The 19911-nt window shown below is 39.4% G+C and overlaps 1 long non-coding RNA gene across 1 annotated transcript in view; it reads right to left on the bottom strand.

Annotated features, from left to right (window-relative positions):
• Nucleotides 1–19911, bottom strand: part of LOC105528081 — a 96036-nt gene that overhangs the window by 1784 nt on the left and 74341 nt on the right. The gene's annotated exons all lie outside the window — the stretch shown is intronic.

Raw genomic sequence — 19911 nt, 5'->3', positions numbered from 1 at the left:
TGGCTTGTGTTCCTAGCATGACATCCATTAAAATGGTAATGTTAGATCGATGGACCTGTGCTGAGTCAAACACTCTGCCAAGAATGTGTGAATGCAGGTAGCCTTTCTACCAGGGGCACAAACTGAAATAATTGTCACATTTACTGAACACTTGCCATGTGTCAGAAACTATTCCAGGGACTCTGTATGTAGTGAGTTCAATTAATCTTTATATACCCCTGTGAGGTAGGTATTATTGTTATCTTCATATCCCATATGAAAAAAATAAAGAGAAGGTAAGTACCTTGCCAAGGGTTACACCACTAGTAAATGAAGGCAGAAGGATTAGCAGCCAAGTCTTGTGGCTATAGTCAGCTTCCTAAACTACTACTTACCTCGAAAACTACTGTAGGGTTAAAGCAGGTTATAGAAATGAGCAAAGCAGACAATCCCAGCTTCTGGATGCTAGGTAGGACTATGGACTTGATATTGACATATCTATTCATATTACAGAAGAAACCTGAAACCTGGATTGCTTATGTTAAGTCCATTTGCTTTCTAAATGGTGAGAACCAGAACAAGACAAGAATGCCTACTCTCACCACTCCTCTTCCACATAGCACAGGAAGTCCTAGCCAGAGCAATCAGGCAAGAGAAAGAAATAAAAGGCATCCAAATAGGGAAAAATGTCAAATTATGTCTCTTTGTTAATGATACGGTTTTATACTTAGAAAACCCTAAAGACTTCACCCACAAGCTCTTAGAACTGACAAATGACTTCAGTAAAGTTTTAGGATACAAAACCAATATACAAAAATCAGTAGCATTTCTATACACCACTAATGTTCTAACCGAGAGCCAAATTAAGAACACAATTCCATTTATAATAGCCATGAAGAAAATTAAATACCTAGGAAGACAACTAACCAAGGAGGTGAAAGATCTCTACAAGAACTACAAAACACTGATGAAAAAAATCAGAGAGGGCACAAATAAATGGAAAAACATTTCATGCTCATGAATTGGAAGAATCAATAGTATTAATATGGCCATACTGTCCAAAGCCATTTACAGATTCAATGCTATTTCTATAAAACTACCAATGTCACTTTTCACATAAGTACAAAGAACTATAAAATTAATATGGAACCAAAAAAGAGCACAAATAGCCAAAGCAATCCTAAACAAAAAGAATGAAGCCAGAAGCATTGCATTACCTGACTTCAAACTATACTATAAGGCTACAGTAACCAAAACAGCATGGCAATGGCACAAAAACAGACACATAGACCAATAGACCAGATTACAGAACCCAGAAATGAAGCCACACACTTACAACCAGCTGATCCTCACAAGTTCAACAAAAATAAGCAATGGAGAAAAGACCCTCTATTAAATAAATTGTGCTGGGATAACTGTTTATCCATATGCAAAAGAATGACACCGAACCCCTACCTACTACCAGGTATAAAAATTAACTCAATATAAAGACTTACATGTAAGGCCTCAAACTATAAAAATCCTAGAAGAAAACCTAGGAAATACTTTTCCCCATATTAACCTCGGCAAATAATTTATGGAGATATCCTCAAAAGAAATTGGAACAAAAGCAAAAATTTGCAAGTGGGACCTACTTAAACTAATGCACTTCTGCATGGCAAGAGAAACTATCAAAAGAGTAAACAGACAACCTACAGAATGGGAGAAATATTCACAAACTATACATCTGACAAAGATTCAAAATCTATGAGGGACTTAAACAAATCAATAAGCAAAATGCAAATAAGCTCATTAAAAAATAGGCAAAAGACATGAACAGATACTTCTCAACAGAAAACATGTAAGTGACCCATAAACATATGAAAAAATGCTGATCATCATGAATCATCAGAGAAATGCAAATCAAAACCGCAACGAGATACCTTCTTACACCAGTCACAGTAAATTTTGTTAGAAAGTCAAAAAACAACAAATATTGGCGAGGCCGTGGAGAAAAGGAGACACTTACAAACTGTTGGTTGGAATGTAAATTAGTCCAGCCAGTGTGGAGAGAAATTTGAAGATTTCTCAAAAATGAAGAGTTGAAATGCCATACAACTCAGTAATTCCATTACTGGGTATGTACCCAAAGGGAAATAAGCCATTCTACTGAAAGGGCACATGTATGTTCATTGCAGCAATAGTCACAATAGCAAAACTTGGAATCAACCCAAGTACTCATCAATGGTAGATTGGATAAAGAAAATGTGGTACATATACAGCATGGAATACTATGCAGCTATCAAAAAGAATGAAATCAAGTTCTTCATAGCAACATGGATGCAGCTGGAGGCCATTATCCTACATGAACTAATGTGGAAACAAAAATCCAAATAACATTTGTTCTCACTCATAAGCGGGAGCTAAACATAAAGACAGGAATAATAAACAATGGGGACAACTAGAGCAGGAAGAGGAAGAGGAAGGAAAGGGCTGAAAAACTTCCTATTGGGTACACTGCTCACTACCTGGCTGACGGATTCAGTCATACTCTAAACTTTAGCATCACACAATATACCTTTGTAAGAAATTTGCACATGTATCCTCTTTATTCTAAAATAAAAGTTGAATAAGAAAAAAAAATCGCTAAATATTTAGTATTATTTTATAAATGTTTTTAAACACCATTCTTGAAAACAAACCACACTTCTAGGGACCACAAGTTCACAACCTCTACTTTAAACACACAGCGTGGCACATTAGACTACAGCACAAACTGCACGAGAAGCTGTTTACACTTTTAAGAAGAAATTTGCAGAATTGTCAAGCTGAGGCCCGTATAGCTCATCTTGGCCAACATTCTATCCCAAGTGAGAACTGTAGTGCATCAGCTCATTTCATCACCTGGCCAAAAAAATTGTTAGAAAAATCTTCCTTCTATTCCATCAAAATAGTCCTTTTGGTGTTTGATTTAAGTGATCTTAGCTCTGATTCTCTGGAGATACACCACTAAGACAAATCTTTTTTTCTACAGAATACTCTTTCAGCTTTCTTTCAACTTCTTCATCTTCTATTTTATATTGTACAATCACAGATTCTTCAATAATTCCAGTGACATGGCTTTAAAAACTTACCAGCCTTTAAATAAAGGCAAATAATAACTTTTATCAAGCATCTAATATGTGCTATTCTGATGGTGTCCAAAGTCTTTTATTGATTTACAGTTGTCTACCATAAATATATTTTGAATATATATTGTTATATGTTTAACTTTATATGTTACTTCATAAATTGTATATGCCTAGATAATATACATTTGCTATCTCAAGGCATAATATATATTTAATTTAGTTCAAGGTTTCTCAACCTCGACACTATTGATTGGGGGCCAGATAATTCTTTGTTGGTGGTGGGAGTTATACAATGTACATTATAGGAGGTTTAACTACATCCCTGGCCTCTCCCCATTACAGGCCAGTAGCACCTCTCAGTTTTAATAACTAAAAATGTCCAAGCATTGCTAATATTCCAAATGTCTCCTCAGGGGCAAAGTCACCCCTGATTTAGAACCATTGAGTTAGGGCAAGGTTTACCATTCAGTGTTATAGATCTAAACGCATAGTTCAGATGTTCTTCTTGACAATTTCAAATTTGTTAGCCAGCTTCTTTAGACTTATTTAGATTGCTATTGCTTTTAGCTCTCCATGTGGCTAATGAGGAGTTTGTGCTGGGAACAGAAGTACAAGTTCTCCCACCTTGTTTGGTTTCCTTGTTCTACCATTAGTTTTACTTTTGATCTGGTGCCTCATTGAGAGAACCTTCTCAAGTTACTTCTCAAACCCACTTAACTGGGCCTGTTTAAGTTGAAGTATGTCATGATCCCCAGAGCACACAGGAGTGTGGGCACCAGGATGAAACCTTTGCTCCAACCCTGTATATAGTATGGGGTATGTGACACGTGATCATCTCCCAGAGAGCATGCCAGTGACAATCTGTAGAACAAAGACCACCTAGGTTCAATGAATTTCTTTCTCTCTATAAAATGTAAATATTAATAGTAGTTCTAATAATTTTATCTTCCCACAAAGAACTGTTTTGCTCCTCTCTGGGTTACATATATCTCACTTTAGAGATCATGGTACCCAGCAATGGAAACTCCAGGAACATTACCTTATTTGTTTCAGATTAAAAATTTCCACTAAAATATGAAACCCAAACAAGAGCAGGAAGGCCTTCTCATCAGTGCTGTGTCAGGAGGACCTTCACCCACCGAGGATGCTCCCCAACCTCCTCCTAGTGAGGTGTCTGGGCAGGTAGGTGGCAGGTTGAGTCCCACTGTGCTGCCAGATTTTGTAGTATTAGAATCCTTTTCCATTTTGTTAAGATCTTTTCAAAACTCCGGTCTCCTCTGGATTTCTGTTCCTTTTGCCTCCCTAGGGTCTATTTCCCTTCCTTCTTGTTACGGCTTCCTCCTCCCTTCTCTGTGCATGTGCTGGACTCCAGAGGGAACGTGTAACTCAGGCTAGGCTAATTAGTTGTTCTTGCTCCTTGGAATATGAGTCTTGCAGGACCCAAAGATGAAAACTATCATGGTTTATACCTCCCCGAGCTGCCTGCTGAATAGACTATCCATTCATTCTTGCTTCTTAGATCACCAGAGTTTCCCTAATCCTCCCTTTCCAGGGCCTGTTATCCTGCGCCTCCTCTGATTTTATAAGCCACACTAAAGCTAAAGTGGATGTCTTTTGCTTAAAGGAAATCTAGTGGATTGAAGTTTTAAATATACTAGCTCTCTTCGAGTTTTATCCTAACTCAAAACATGATCATTGTTCTTCTACATCTTTATCCAAGAGGCACTGCTGAATCAGGATTCAGTATTCCTATATTAGACTCTCTCAATTTTTATGTACTGACTATCAATAAACAAACTTTTAAAACAATTATAATAGCTCACATTACTGAGTGTTTATTACATGTTAGGTGCTGTTATGTGTTAGGCACAATTAGGCTTGCCTTTACAGAGTGTTTATTATGTTAGGAAGCATTTATTTTTTGAAAAATAAACTTTATCTTGAGAAAAGTTTAGATTTGTAGAAAAATTGCAAAGATAGTACAGAAAGTCCTTATACGCTTCACCCACTTCCCTCCAATGTTGGCATCCTACATAACTATGCACATTTGTCAAAACTAAGAAAAAAGCAATGATGTATTGCTATTAACTACAACTGCAGGTTTTATTTGGAATTTACCAGTTTTCATCACTGTTTTCTTTCTGTTCCAAGATCCAATCCAGGTTCCATATGTGTTTAGAAGTACTTTACTTTTATCAACTATTTCCTTCTCACAGCAACCTATGATACAGGCAACATTGTTGTTTGTTGTTGTTGTTGTTGTTTTGGTTTTTTTTCCTGTTTTACATATGAGGAAACTGACACAGAGAACATAAGCCATTGGTGAAAGTCACACAGCAAGTGGCAAAACCAGGATCTGAACTCAGAACCCTGGCTCCTCAGCCTTTTTTTTTTTTTTTTTTTTTGAGATGGAGTTTCACTCTTGGCCCCCAGGCTGGAGTGCAATGGTATGATCTTGGTTCACTGCAATCTCCACCTCCCAGGTTCAAGCGATTCTCCTGCCTCAGCCTCCCAAGTAGCTGGAATTACAGGTGCCTGCCACCACACCTGGCTAATTTTTGTAATTTTAGTAGAAGTGGGGTTTCACCACGTTGGTCAGTCTGGTCTCAAACTCCTGACCTCAGGTAATCCACCGGCCTTGGCCTCCCAAAGTGATGGGATTACAGGTGTGAGCCACCGCGCCCAGCCGAGCCTTTTTTTTTTAACCTTTATGCTGTGTTCTCTCACAAACATGCAAAAGTACCTGACATTGTAATATACCACCCCCATTTTACTTTGAGATGGCTTGAGTGCGTGTGCATAGTTCCTAGTGAACTTCTCCCAGGCCTAGAGATGACTACAGCCCTTCAATATGCACATAAGCCATCTCTGGAATCATTCCTCCTCCAATTCTGCTGAGATTAGCATCAAAACTCAGCATGCTTTGGTGTACAGAGTTGACCTGTATTGAAAATCATGTTATTTATTTGTCTCCCTTTTTTTCTTTTTTCAGAACAAGCTTTCCAAACTTTACCGTGTGTGTGTATCACAAGATATACAGTTAAAACGCAGTTTCAGAAGGCTTGAGGTGAAGCCTGTGACTGTATTTTCATCAAGTTTCCAGGTAACGTTGGCACTGCCAGGCTGTGGAGCACACTTCAAGTAGGGAGGCTTCTTATCAGCCACTGTCCCTCAGATTGGCTATGCTTCTCTTCTTCTGCATTATTCTGGGGAACAGTTTGCCTGGACTCAGAGAAGGGAACCATTTCAGTCTGTTGGGTCAGTGCCTTCTTAACCCATTTCAGGCACCAATGTTATTTAAATACAGTCTGTTATCTTTTTAATAGCTAGATTTCCTTTTTCCTTATAGGCATTATTAAAGCAGAGTATTTGTTTACTGGTTTTGTTATTTTATTCTCTTTCATTTGTAAGTAATCCTGCCTCAGCAAGAAGTCTATGTCCTCCCTATTCTTTATAACCTAAATTCACCCAAAGATGTTTTAAGTGTTACATGCATTTTCTACAAGCCTTAATTTACTCTGAATCATTAACTTTCTTGTCATTACACCTGCTGAGTTTGTCACTCATTTTTATTTGGCTTAGGCCATCATTCTTCTCTCTATCTTCCATGTATGGTATTTTAAAATATGAATGGATCAGAGGTTTCTTGTGCAGCCACACCCATTTCTTTTTCTTTGCTTTGCTTTTGTTTGTTTGTTTGTTTTGTTTTTTGAGACGGAGTCTCACTCTGTCGCTAGGCTGGCGTGCAGTGGTGCAGTCTCGGCTCACTGCAACCTCTGCGTCTCTGGTTCAAGCAATTCTCCTGCCTCAGCCTCCCGAACAGCTGGGACTACAGGTGCCCGCCACCACGCCTGGCTAATTTTTGTATTTTTAGTAGAGACGGGGTTTCACCATGTTGGCCAGGATGGTCTTGATCTCCTGACCTCGTGATTCACCTGCCTCAGCCTCCCAAAATGTTGGGATTACAGGCGTGTAATCCTGATTACACTCAGCCACTGAATTCTTTTTATATCACCTTCTACTCCAGGCTTCTCCAGTTGTTTTCCTTATTGAAAACATTTATGAGAATGTCATGTCCTTTTCTGTTTCCTTGCTCCTGGCTTACTTATTTTAAGAATGTCCATCTTCCATTGCTTTATAATTTCTAGCCAGCTGAGACATTTATTTTATACATTTTCTTGGAACCTTTTGAAATTTGCTTTTATAAAGCCTGGGTCTGAGTCTGATATACTCATTGCATTTGTGTTCTATAATTAGCAACTCTAACATGAGATCACTTCTTTCTTCTAAGTTTCCTGTTATTCAGAGCCCATCGACATGTCCTTCCTTGTAGGTTAGAATTAAATCCAGACCAGTCGTTCCCACCACTGCTTCCTTTACTTACTGAAAGATGAAAGTGCCAGCTCTTCCTTCAGGCTAAGCATTTGCATACTTTAGATTTTTTTTTAATGGAAGAAATGAAAAATCTCAGGCCATGCTCTGCAGAGCTGACCTGTGCATGGATGGGGACAGGGAAACACTCTGGAAAAGCACTGTTTCTCTGAGGGTTGGATCCAGGGGAATAGTGTCAATGACCTGAGAAGGTAGGACTCTCAGCAAATACAGCAGCTCCTCTGGGGCAGTCATGTTGCTGTCCATCACAGTGGCAGAGATGGCTGCTCTGTTTTCTGTCCCCATTACACTGCTCAATTAACAATTGCTCAAATCAAACTCCAACCATAATTTTAGGGTCCAAGAGTATGTTGTCCATAAATAAACAACCAAGCTCTGGGGGTGGAGCTTTCTGGAAAGTTGTGGGCTTCAAGCTAGTATGACAATGTGAAGAGAAGTGACAGGATGCATGGTTCTGGGGAGCAGCTAATATCAACTGGCTTCCCTGCTGTACATACAAACTGCCGATAGCTCTAGTGCAGGGGACTGTGGGTGAGCAGATGCCTTGATTCTTGCAGCACCCACTGAGCTTGTTGTCTACCTGGAGAAGTGGCTGGAGGAAAAAGCAACGGGAGGAGAGAATCATCAGTCATAGGGAAATTTACATATTGGTTGCATTCTTTGGTTTTCTCCCAACAACTCAAACGTCAGTGATCTGTTGACATGCTGGTGACACTGCAGTGAGGAGTCAGAATATGCCTGTCTTTCTGGGGACATGTAGACATGATGAAAGAGGCATCAAAGGGAAGGAGGTGGGAAAGAGTAGCAGCCCACAAATGCACGCTCTGTGTGCCATGGGTAGATAGCAGCAGGTCTGAGCAACTGGAGTCCTACATCCTCCAGGATAACCTATCTCATGTCCTCCACAAATTCAGGAGCAGCTGAGCCTCCTTCTCTGCCCTTTTCCATCACTGTTCCCATCCAACACTTTGGACATAAGTATTTAAATAACTTAATTTCTTCTCGATGCACTCAGCAACTTATCCTAAAACACTTTCAGACTTTAGTCCATTGCTCCTGTTAATTTACACGCATATTAAAATCACAGTCTAAAAAGATCTAGCTTTGGATGTATAGATTTAATCTCAGATGTTGAGATGATCAAAATACAGAGTTATCTTATGCTGCGTTACAAATTACTCCACAACATTGTGGTGTAAAGCAACAACCTTTCGTTTGCTCACCATTCTGGGTGCTAGAAGCTTAAGCAGGGCTCAGAGAAGCATTTCTCTGCTCCCTATGGTGTCACCTGGGGTCACTCACTCATCTGTGTTCATGAGTGGCTAACCTAGGCTGGCCAGTCCAAAAAGGTTTGACATGCATATCTGGCTCTTCGTGTTATTGAATGTGGCCTCTTTCTTCTTGCATGGCTAAGAGATAATAAGATTCTCAGCCAATCCAGTAGCTCCTCTGGGGCAGTCATGCTGCCATCCTTCACAGTGGCAGAGAAGGCTACTCTGTTATGAAAGTCTCCGAGTAGTCAGATTTTGCTCAAGCTGTCCATTGCTTGTAACAGGACAATGATTTATGATAATTTCTCATCGTATTGAGGTCTTCTATATGGTTGCTGCCAGGTATCAACTGGGGTATAGTTATCCTAAGGCTTAACTGATCTGGATGCCCAAAAGCTTGGGCTCAGCACTGGCCATTGATGTTGACTGTTTCTGGGAGCACAGTTGTAAGCATCACCGGGAGCACCTACACCTGGCCTCTCTATGTGACTTTGACTTCACACATCATGGCAGCTAGGTGCTAAGAGGGAGCATTCCAAGAGTGTGTGTCTCAAAACCTCAGACAAGAGATTTCTAAGCTTCCTATGACCTGAATTCAAAGTGACACAGCATCACCCTGGCCACTATCTATTAATCAAGAGCAAGTGACAGGCCCAGTCCAGATTTCAGCAAAGGGAACTCCCAAAGGCATGCATAATAGAAGGAATGGCTGGTGGCATAAAGGAACATCTTTGGCTACTGGCATCACAGACTTTGTATTTTATTTGATTTTAAGTTCTGGAGTAGATGTGCAGGATGTGCAGGTTTGTTACATAGGTAAATGCATGCCATAGTGGTTTGCTGCACCTACCAACCCATCACCTAGGTATTAAGTCCAGCATGCATTAGCTATTTTTCCTAACGCTTTTATACTGCTGATGGAAATGTAAATTAGTTCAACCACTGTGTAAGACAGTGTGGTGATTCCTCAAAGATTTAGAACAGGAAATACCATTTGATGTAGCAATTCCATTACTGGGTATATACCTAAATGAATATAATTTGTTATAAAGATACATGTACACGTGTATTCAATAAATGCAGCGCCATTCACAACAGCAAAAACATAGAATCAACCCAAATGTCCATCAATGATAGACTGGATAAAGAAAATGTGGTACATATGCCCTATGGAATACTATGCAGCCATCAAAAGGAATGAGACCATGTCCTTTGCAGGGACATGGATGAAGTTGGAAGCCATTATCTTCAGCAAACTAACACAGATTTCTTACATGGTGGCTTGCTTTCTACAAGCAGGACTCTAAGAAGACAAAGGCACAAGCTGCAGATATCTTAAGGTCTGGCTCCTAAAGCCACACAGCATCACTTCCACTGCATTCTACTAGACAGTCAGTCAGACAGGCCATATTCAAGGGAAGGAAAGATAGACCTCACTGCTCCAGGGGAAGAGTGGCAAATCTTTAATCCTTGACATCCTGCTAAAACAATTATATATACTGTATATATTGAAACACAGATGTTTCAGGCATTTTCATATAAGTTCCTTAATTGAAATAAAAATTGACATATGATAAAATATATATATTTTTTCTATTAAAAACACTAATACTGACCTAAGGCCCTAGGTCTTCTTCATGAAAGATTCCTGGCCACTAGAAATCTTCTGAGTAAATTTTCCAAGTTTTGATTTTGAAGAACTGGGGACCTAATAAACAGAAAATCATTTTGAGCTCTTTGCTAATGAACACATAGAATATGACATTTTATTTGCCTTTCAATATATTGACCAAATGCCTCAACTAATCGTGATAGCAGTAAACATCCTATAAGTAAAATGAACATGAGTATGAACTAAATAATTCTGAACTGATTGCTGTCCTTAGAAATGCAAGATTTAAGTTTTGATGATTTTTACCCAGGTATCTTTTTTTTTTTTCTATTTATGCTCTTTAGGACACTTAACACTTCTAAAATAAACTAAAATATCCTCTCTAACATAAAATCTCACAGAACCTGAAAACTATATCTCTATTAGGGATTTTATTTTCTCTATAGGCATCCAAAATATGCCCCAACACATATTTTCTGAAACAAAGTGATGGAATGGGGGCATAAAGTCAGATGACAAGTAGTCGTAAGTCAGATTCATTAACTGTCAATATATTTATTGAACATTTACTAAGTACTGAATGTTTTGTTAAAAGTTACAAATCATAAAATCAGAATACAATCTGCCATTTTATTATGATTTTATTGTGATTTTATTTTTTATATTTAATATTTTAAATCCATGTATAATATATGTCTACAAGTATGAAAATATGTAACTTTCACTTCTAATTTGAAACACTGCAATTGTTGGCTCAATAGTTATAAAATAGGATTCTGATTCTGAGCTTCATGATTCTACTCCAGTATTCTCTGTTTTCTTTCATTCTTTCAATTACTGTAGCTTTAAAATATGTTTCTGCTTGATTTTTTGTCACTTTAATATGTTGTTGTCATTTTAATATGTAATACAGTAATAGAGCGCACTATTGTTAAAATTTGGGCTTTGAGGTCAGCCTGTCTGGATTAGAATCTAGGCCCCATCACTTACCTGTGTTTCCTTGGAGCTGTTACTTCATCTTTCCTTGTCTGAGTTTAATCATATAAAAGTGGTAATTATAATAATATTCACACCTGGTAATTTAATAAAAATGTGTTTGTATTGATTAGAAATGCAATCAATGGTAGGTCCTATAAAAGACCTACCATTGGTCTTTTACAGGTAAAAGACCTATAAAAGAAAGATGGCAGGTCCTATAAAAATGTAACCAAAAACAGCCTAATACAGTTGAAGTTAATTTTTGGTTCCTATGAAGTCAATTGGTTTTGATTTGGTATGATACCATTCTACAGGATTATTCAGGCTGTACTCTTCAGGGGAAGGGGAGAGAACTCAGATGATCTTGGGTGAGAGGATTTATACACTAGATCTTACAGTGATGCTTATCATCCCACTCACCTCTCATTGGATAGAATGTGATCACTTGCTCACATCTAACTACACAGGAGCCTGGGAAATGCCATCCAGCTGAGTTTCCAGGAGATAGAAAGGATTTAGTGAACTACTAGCTAGTATCTGCAACATTATACAAAATTCCTATCAAAACGTTTGACACAAAAGTACATAATAAATATTAACCATTGTGATTATTATTGTAGACATGCGGATATGATCCAGCACTCAGCCCTAGACCATTAAATGGAGGAAAACAATAAAATGTGGCAGGTGATGTTATGTGGGAGTATAGCATAATAAACAGACCCATGACCAAGTCCAGGAGAGTCGAGAATGATTATATTCCAATGAAGTAGCATTTAAAGGTATACTGGAAGAATGTCATACTGAAAGTAGAATTTGGTCTCTTAAAAGGAAAGAGAAGAGAGTTTCAGGCAGTGAGGTCAAAGTTCTAGAAATGAGAGAGATGAGACAGATTTGAAGAAATTGGATAAGTTAGATGTAGCTCTAGTTGTATATGGAAGTAGAGAATTGGCTAAGGAGAAAGTTGAGTCTAGAGTTGAAAGAAAGGAGGCAGGTCATGAAGGGTCTTAGAAAACCCTAAAGTTGCCTTGACATTATCTTGAAATCAATGGGAAGTTAGTTGAGACCGAAGGAGAGTGGAAGCTTTGAGAAGGAATGGATAATGACAACCAAAAATAGGTTGTGAGATAAAGACTGAGTTCCAAATTTGATAGTATTTTAAGAGTGAGAACTGACAAATGATAGAAAATCACTGTAGGTTCTGAGGCATGGTGTGGTCAAAACAATGGCTTTTTCATGATGAGAAGTAATTATCTTAGCCATTGAATGAATGAGAAGGAGTAAAACTAAGCACATTAGCTAAGAAGCTGTTAGAGTAGTCCAAGCGCATTTTTTTGAAAGCCTTGACTGTAATAATAGAAGATGGAATGAAAGGAAAGAAATGGAAGACCATTTCAAATAAAAATAACTGCAAGACCAAATCCTTCATTCAAAATTATTATATCAAAAAGTATAATTGAAATCTTAATCTAAAGGAAAGAATCAACCATCGATTTTATAATTGATATCTCAAGAACAAATTCACTCCATAATAATCCCTTTAGCATCTACCATGTGCCTGGCAAAGTGTAGGTACTTGGAATTGAAAAAAATAATCAAATCATATCCCCCAAGAGAATCCAAAGTCTAGTGGGAAAATCACATGAATGCATCATTAGGATGCAATTTGGCAAATGCTGGAGCGACATTCCATAAGAACACCAGAGAGTAGGGCTTTTTCTTCAATGTCATGTTGAGAAATGTTTTGTAACATAGAGCAGGGACCCCAACCCCTGGACAGCAGACTGGTACTGGTCTGTGGCCTGTTAGCAACCGGGCCGCATAGCGGAGGTGAGCATTACTATCTTAGCTCCTCCTCCTGTCAGATCAGTGGGCGGCAGTAGATTCTCATAGGAGTGCAAACCCTATTGTGATCTTTGCATGCAAGGGATCTAGGTTGTACGATCCTTATAGGAATCTAATGCTTGATGATCTCAGGAGGAGCAGTTTCATCCTGAAACCCACCCTGCCTCCACACCCACATCAGCCCTTGTCCAGGAAAAAAATTGTCTTCCATGAAACTGGCCCCTGGTGCCAAAAAGGTTGGGGACCACTGATATAGGGGACCTGTGTTGTGTGTTTTGAATTAGGACTTCATAAGGCAGAGGAGAGAAAGGAAAGGATATTCCAGGAAGAGCAAACAGCATATGCAAATGCTCAGAGATGAAGCGGAAATTAGTACTAAAGGATTTACAGCGTGCTTAGGAAGGACTTCGCACTTCCCCGCAACCATTTGAAATTAGACACCACAATGTGACTTTCTTTGACCAGTGATTCAAAATGGCCACTTCAAGGCAGAAGACGTTCAAAGCTCATCCTTGATTCACCACATGCCCTTCCCTCTTCTCTGAGGACAGGGCAGGTAGTGGAGGCTCCGTAGCCTGGATCTCTCGGTGAGAAATATATAAGCACAGCCTCCTGAGGTTGCAAGATAGACATGTAGAACCAGTGAAAATAAGCTTGTGTTGTTTTAAGCCACTGAGATTTGAGAAATTTCTTCTTGCCACAGCATTGACCTAGTCATTCTGGACTAACACAGAAAATGGAAACTTGAAGGGAAGTGCTGTGAGACCATAATCCTGAACTCTGTGACAATCGCTTAGTGTTCAGGCAGCAAGTGACATGGAAGCTATCGCTGAAGGCAAACAAGGTGATGATCAACGCAATGCCACAGTGAAACCTTTAGTGAAATTGTCTCAAAAACTGCACAGTAGTCTGGGCAGCAGATTATGTACCTAATGCATTGGTAGCTTTAAGGAAAGAGATTGGAAACTGCTATTATGTAGCAGCTGGTGGCTGCTTTGGAAGGTATATTACAAAAAAAAAAAAAAAAAAAGGGATAAGCCCAGAGAACAAATGAGAAATCTGCAATAAGGTGAAAGGAAATAGAGAGAGTCCATAAATTTGAGAACATTTAGAATTTGAAGTAGCATCTGTGTTTCATTCCTTAACAGCAAAAGATAAAACTAAAAACTCTTCGAGAAACAAAGGCAAGAACATGTAGCCTTTTCACAAAGATAAATTTGGAGTATGGGCTTCACACCTACTGTTAAAATCACTGAAAGAATTAAGGGGTCTCAGATCAAAGGTCTCACCGAGGATGTGGTGTCCATTAAATCCACTCAATTGAACAAAAAGGAGACTAAGTATGTAATTCTTCTGCTAAAGCTTGATGGGCTCAGCAGAGCTTTAATGAAGCAGGAAGCGAAAGGTATAGGCATGAGAAAGCCAAAGAATGTCAGAATTTTGTCTCAAAAAGGACTGTGGGTGAGACTATTTGAAAATAGAGCTCACTGTCAAGTATATAGGAAGCCAACTTAATTTTTAAGGGAGTTATACTACCAAAAGGATCATCAACTTGCATTAAAATGGATTGACTGTTTGAAACTCCAAACGACCCAGGGACCTCCAATTGACACAATTGTCTGCAGGCCCAAAGTGTGTCAAGAAGACTGCTGAGTTTTCAGGTGGGCATATTCCTCGGATACCCACTTTGGATTTGAAGGAGGGTAATGGAGAGGAAGACTCTCCCAGAGGGCAGAACCAGGAACCACAGTGATCCAAGGACAAGGAGGTTACTTCCAGGAAGTGAAAACAGTGCCTAATTAAAGGTTGTCCTCCTGGAATCCCAGCACTTTGGGAGGCCAAGGTAGGCAGATCACTTGAGCTCAGGAGTTCAGGACCAGCCTGGACAATGTGGTGGAACTCTGTCTCTACCAAGAATACAGAAGTTAGTTGGGTATGGTGGTTCCGTGCCTGTAGTCCCAGCTCCTTGGGAGGCTGAGATGGGAGGAAAGCTTGAGCACCGGAAGTCAAGGCTTCAGTGAGCAGAGATCGTGTCACTGCACTCCAGCCTGGGTGACAGAGTGAATCCCTGCCTCAAAAAATAAAAATAAAAAAGTAAAAGTAATCCTCAAAATACTTGAGAAATGAGAATTTAGAGTTGCTACAGCCAGCCCTATGTCTGCTGTGTGTGCTCCCATTCTTCTGTCTGAATGTGAGTCTTTAGTTCAGTGGTCCTTTGTTTGCTCCATTTTGGGGTCCTGAGCATGTGGGGAGCATAACTGGCACTGGACTTACAGACTACTGCACGTCAACCCCTGCTGTGAAGACTCCTCATCCTTCCTGTCACCCAGAGATCCTGCACTTTGAGCTACATGCTGTGACCGAATGGCAATTTTGGGTTGTCTCACCTGGAAAAAAAAAAGGGTGAGGGTATTTTGCGCGTGCAAAGGAGAGTGTACTAAGTATTTCAGGACCAGATGGGTCCTTAATGCTCTTCACTCGTGTTTCTGGGTCCCCTTCATCCAGGCACGTGATACCATGGCATTGCTGCACCCCTTCACATTATTACTTGTTTTGGCCATTAGGATGTGAGCAAAAGTGATGTGTGTCACTTTTGGTTAGAAACCAAAAAAAGTTTCTACTTTCTGGGTAAAGCCGGTGTATGATTCGCCATGTTCCCTCCCTTCATGACCATGATCTGCAATATTTTAGACTGTCTTGCTTGGGCGGGCTGGGCCCCGGAGTGAGAACAGTGTAGAACAGAGCCCCCTGCTGACTCCAGATGGAAGTACAGCATGACCGAAATACACCTTCCTCATCGGAAGCCTCTCTGCAGCGTGGGGGTTGTTCTTTGCTACAATTTAATAAGCATCCATCCTGAAGGACATGTACACTAAAATGAACTTCGTAAGTTGTAAGCACCAGGTATTAAAATTTACAAGCATGGAAAGGGAGAAAATAGTCCGAAGAGAATACTGAATTTGTGGACATCAAATATCAACTAGCCTAGATCAAAGGCCTCCCTAAGGTGGAGCCTAAACTTGAATCTTTCAACTAATTAAAATGGACGTTTATCAAAATAATACATATTTCAAGAATAACTAGACTTTTGGAAGTCTCAAATGTGCATAAATTTAAACATATTATGATATTTGCAGTGCTTTAATAGTCCTATTATATAATAGGGTTATCTTTAAGGTAAGAAAAATATTTTAGTTGCTTCCCAGTAAAAAAGGAAGTAAAACTCAAATGCATTAAATCCATGATTATATAATTAACACCATTAAATGCTCAATGTAAAAAAAAATGCTACTTTTATCTGCCATATTATATGATCTTTTTAACTCTTCAGAGATCTTTAGTAAAGTGCTTGCTGATGTTGATTTAAAACATGATTTGGGCTCTGAGGACAAACCAAAACACTAGTTTGGTGATATTACATATTTCAGATTTGATGTCCTGACACTCTGGAAATACTCTGAATTTATAAAAGCAGGTTGTTATGTCTAAGATTTGGCATTATCTGTGAAAAGGGAAGGGAAATTTTTCAGTTTAAGGAGGAAATACCATAATCAGTGTCCTAGAGAACAGCTATTTACATTGAGTGCTTTATTATGAAATCATGGGTTTGTAGCAGAATTATATCCAGATAGCTTTTTTATGTTCCTTTCCACCAGGCAGAAATTCCTTCTCCATGGGAAAATTGAAAATAGGGTATTGACAAATTGTGGAAATAATGAAGAATTCTGTGGAACACTGTGAGTTTTTTTTCTGGGGGGGGTGGCGAGTGAGGAGGCAGGGGATCTTTGGTTTATTATCTCGGAAAATGGGTCAAGGCACAGGTGGGATCTGTGCTTCCTTTCACTTTCTTTAAATCCTAGGCTTTCTGGGAGGCTTAAGAAATTTGTCTTTATGTTCCAACTTTGCTATTTTTAGGTGAGAAATGCTGCAGAAAAATGCTTATTTTTTTTTGTTTGTTTGTTTATTTTTTTACATTGCTCAAAATCTTCACTTTGGCTCATAATGTCTTATGCACACTTTTGTCTTATTGTATTACACCTTTTAAACCCCCAATTTACCAGGGAATATGTTGTTCTTGATTCATTCACTCATAAGTGAACATCAGAATGCCAAGAAACTGGGGGGGCCGCAGGGGAGCCACTGTGACCATAACCCCGATGAAACACAAAGCAGAAGGAAATTGAAAATGTATGTGTGTGAGCGTATGTGTGTGTGTGTGCACATGGCTGTGTGCCTGTGTGTGTACGTGTCTGAGAGACAGGCAATACTCCCACTTTAAGTCAAGAGAGGCAGAGTGGTGATTTCTATTGAGGAAACCAGAAGGAGCTCTGGAAAAAAGTCATATCAAGGCTAATGCTCTGCAAATGTAGAGAACTGGCCTCTTTTCTTCTAAGGACAGTACAGTATGACATTTAGAGCTAAAATTGTAAAATTATGAAAAACATTTTTACATGCTTGGCACACAGTAAGTGTTCAATCACTATTTTCAATTTATAATAATTATTACTGTAGCACATATTTCATATACGTGAATACACACAGTGATCATGGAGACTCTGGGATTCTGCTACGCAACCCTAGCCCCATCCTCCCCTCACACATATACACACCCCAGGGAAATTATTACGGATGAAGTAATCTGGACTGGATGCTTGGCCAATTAGTGAGTTCTGGATTGTCAGTCCTTGATGTTTTCTACACGCAAGTAGAACGGAGATAGTCATTCACTAGGTGGAAAGAAGGATACAAGGGGATTTGATACGGGAGAAGAGGACTCTGCCTTAAGCTGTCATAGAGGGCTGACAAGGCAGAGAATAGTGCAACATGAGGTGGGACGGACACTGAGGTTGCCTGCCGGGAGCTAGAGACATTCAGCCTTAAGCTGGCTGGTGACAGGCATCAGACAATGATCAGCATGTCACAAAAGCTGCCACGGACTGGTCAGACCCTGCCAGGAACCCTGGAATTCGCTAGGACACTGGGGATGAGAGCAACTGTGAAGTCAGTCTGAATTCAGGGAGATAAAATACTGAGTTTATATAAGAAAGATCTTTTCATTCCAGGGGACAAGTGGAGCCAAGACGATGCCAGAAAGAAAGGCTGATGGTGGTCAAACCACATGACTAAGATCTAGGGAGACCTGAGGTTCCTTTCCAATCTGGAAAAGACGTTAACTCAAATCTAATACCTGGTACCTCACAGACGCCTGAATGTATTTAGCCACAAGTGTCTTTGTTGTGCTTCTGTTTCCCCCAATTCAGTTTCTACGACTTAGTGACTCAGGCTTCTAAACCTTCAGAATGATGATAGATGGGATAGTTGCGTCAGAAGAAACTAAAGCTTTTTCACACCTCTCCCTAGTTCCATCCCATCCCTCTGCCTCCTTTGGACTTTCTGCCATGCCATTCTTTGGCCAGTGTGGGGATGTCGATACCTCAGTTCCAAATTTCCTTTCCTTTCCTTTCCAATTGAGAGTTCATTGAATACCTGGTACGTTTTAGGTGGCCGGGGCACTTGATGCTAATATGCTCATACAGTAACTCCTAGGCAAGATGCTAGTGCTTTAATAGCAATTTCAGGGGACAGCGCCTTCCCCCCCTCAATAAATTCAATTATGGGTGTTAGATATTTGGGGACAGTAATTTATTTTAATGTTCCATAAATATCAACATGCAGCCGTCTGCCTACTCCATCCACCATAGCCGTAGAGAGATGCTTCATGGCTTTGTTCTGAAGTTCCCTAATTGATCTTCCAAACTCGTTCTGGACATTAATCTTTTTGGGGATTGATGATCAGGGCTTTATGGAAGTCTCTTGGATATTGCCATTCAGAGAAACCCTGTACATTTAGACTGTAGTCTTGAGCTCAGATTGTTTTCCACAGATGCCATTCTGGTGTTAAAGTAATCCATGGAAACTGTATGCAAAGTAAGTGAAGCCAACCAAAACGTTATTTTTTTAACTGACAGGTGAAAAAACAGGAAATAATCTTAAAAGTCTAAATTAGTATTTTAATACCATGTACTGTTTCGTTTTGTCAGGATAAAGTCCAACCAGTTTGGCACAGCCCATTTAAGGCTCTTAACAATATTGCCCACATACTCCCCGGGGCATTTTTCCAACCAGCTTCTTCAGTCCAGGTCCACCCCACTCCTCACCATTCCTCACATGTGAATGTCCCTTTACAAGTCATTCTGGGCCTTGGCCATGCTATCTCTGTCCTAGAATAAACTTTGCTCTTTTTTTTCCCTAAGAAATTCCTACTTCTTCTCTAGATTTAAAACTAAGGCCTCCCCTTTACAGGCTTTGCTTGTGCTGCTTGAGTTGTTCTTTCACCCAAACTTCCACTGTCTTCATTCCTAACTTGATTCCATTATTTACCAAAATGTATTGTGGGTAATTATTTACATGAACGTCTATCCCGTGTGCTCCCAGTGAGAAGGGACTCTGTTTTATTCATTTTTTGTAGCTTTAGCACCTAACAGTGTTGTTTGCCCTAGAAAAGAAACTTAATAAATGTTTGGGGTATGAATGACTAAAAATAAGTCCAAAAAAGTACAATGCAGTCTTGTTAACAGGAAGCATTTGTCTTAACACATGGGATAAGGTACAACACAGGACATGAGAAAGAAAAGAGAAATAGAATAATTCTCTTGTAAAATATCCTTGTTAAATAAGCCACGGGGTATTTAAAACTGTGAAACATTAGACACATTTTATTTAA

This window comes from Mandrillus leucophaeus, unplaced genomic scaffold (assembly GCF_000951045.1).
Source record: "Mandrillus leucophaeus isolate KB7577 unplaced genomic scaffold, Mleu.le_1.0 Scaffold70, whole genome shotgun sequence".
Classification (NCBI taxonomy): Eukaryota; Metazoa; Chordata; class Mammalia; order Primates; family Cercopithecidae; genus Mandrillus; species Mandrillus leucophaeus.
This window is presented reverse-complemented; position numbering and strand designations above follow the sequence as displayed.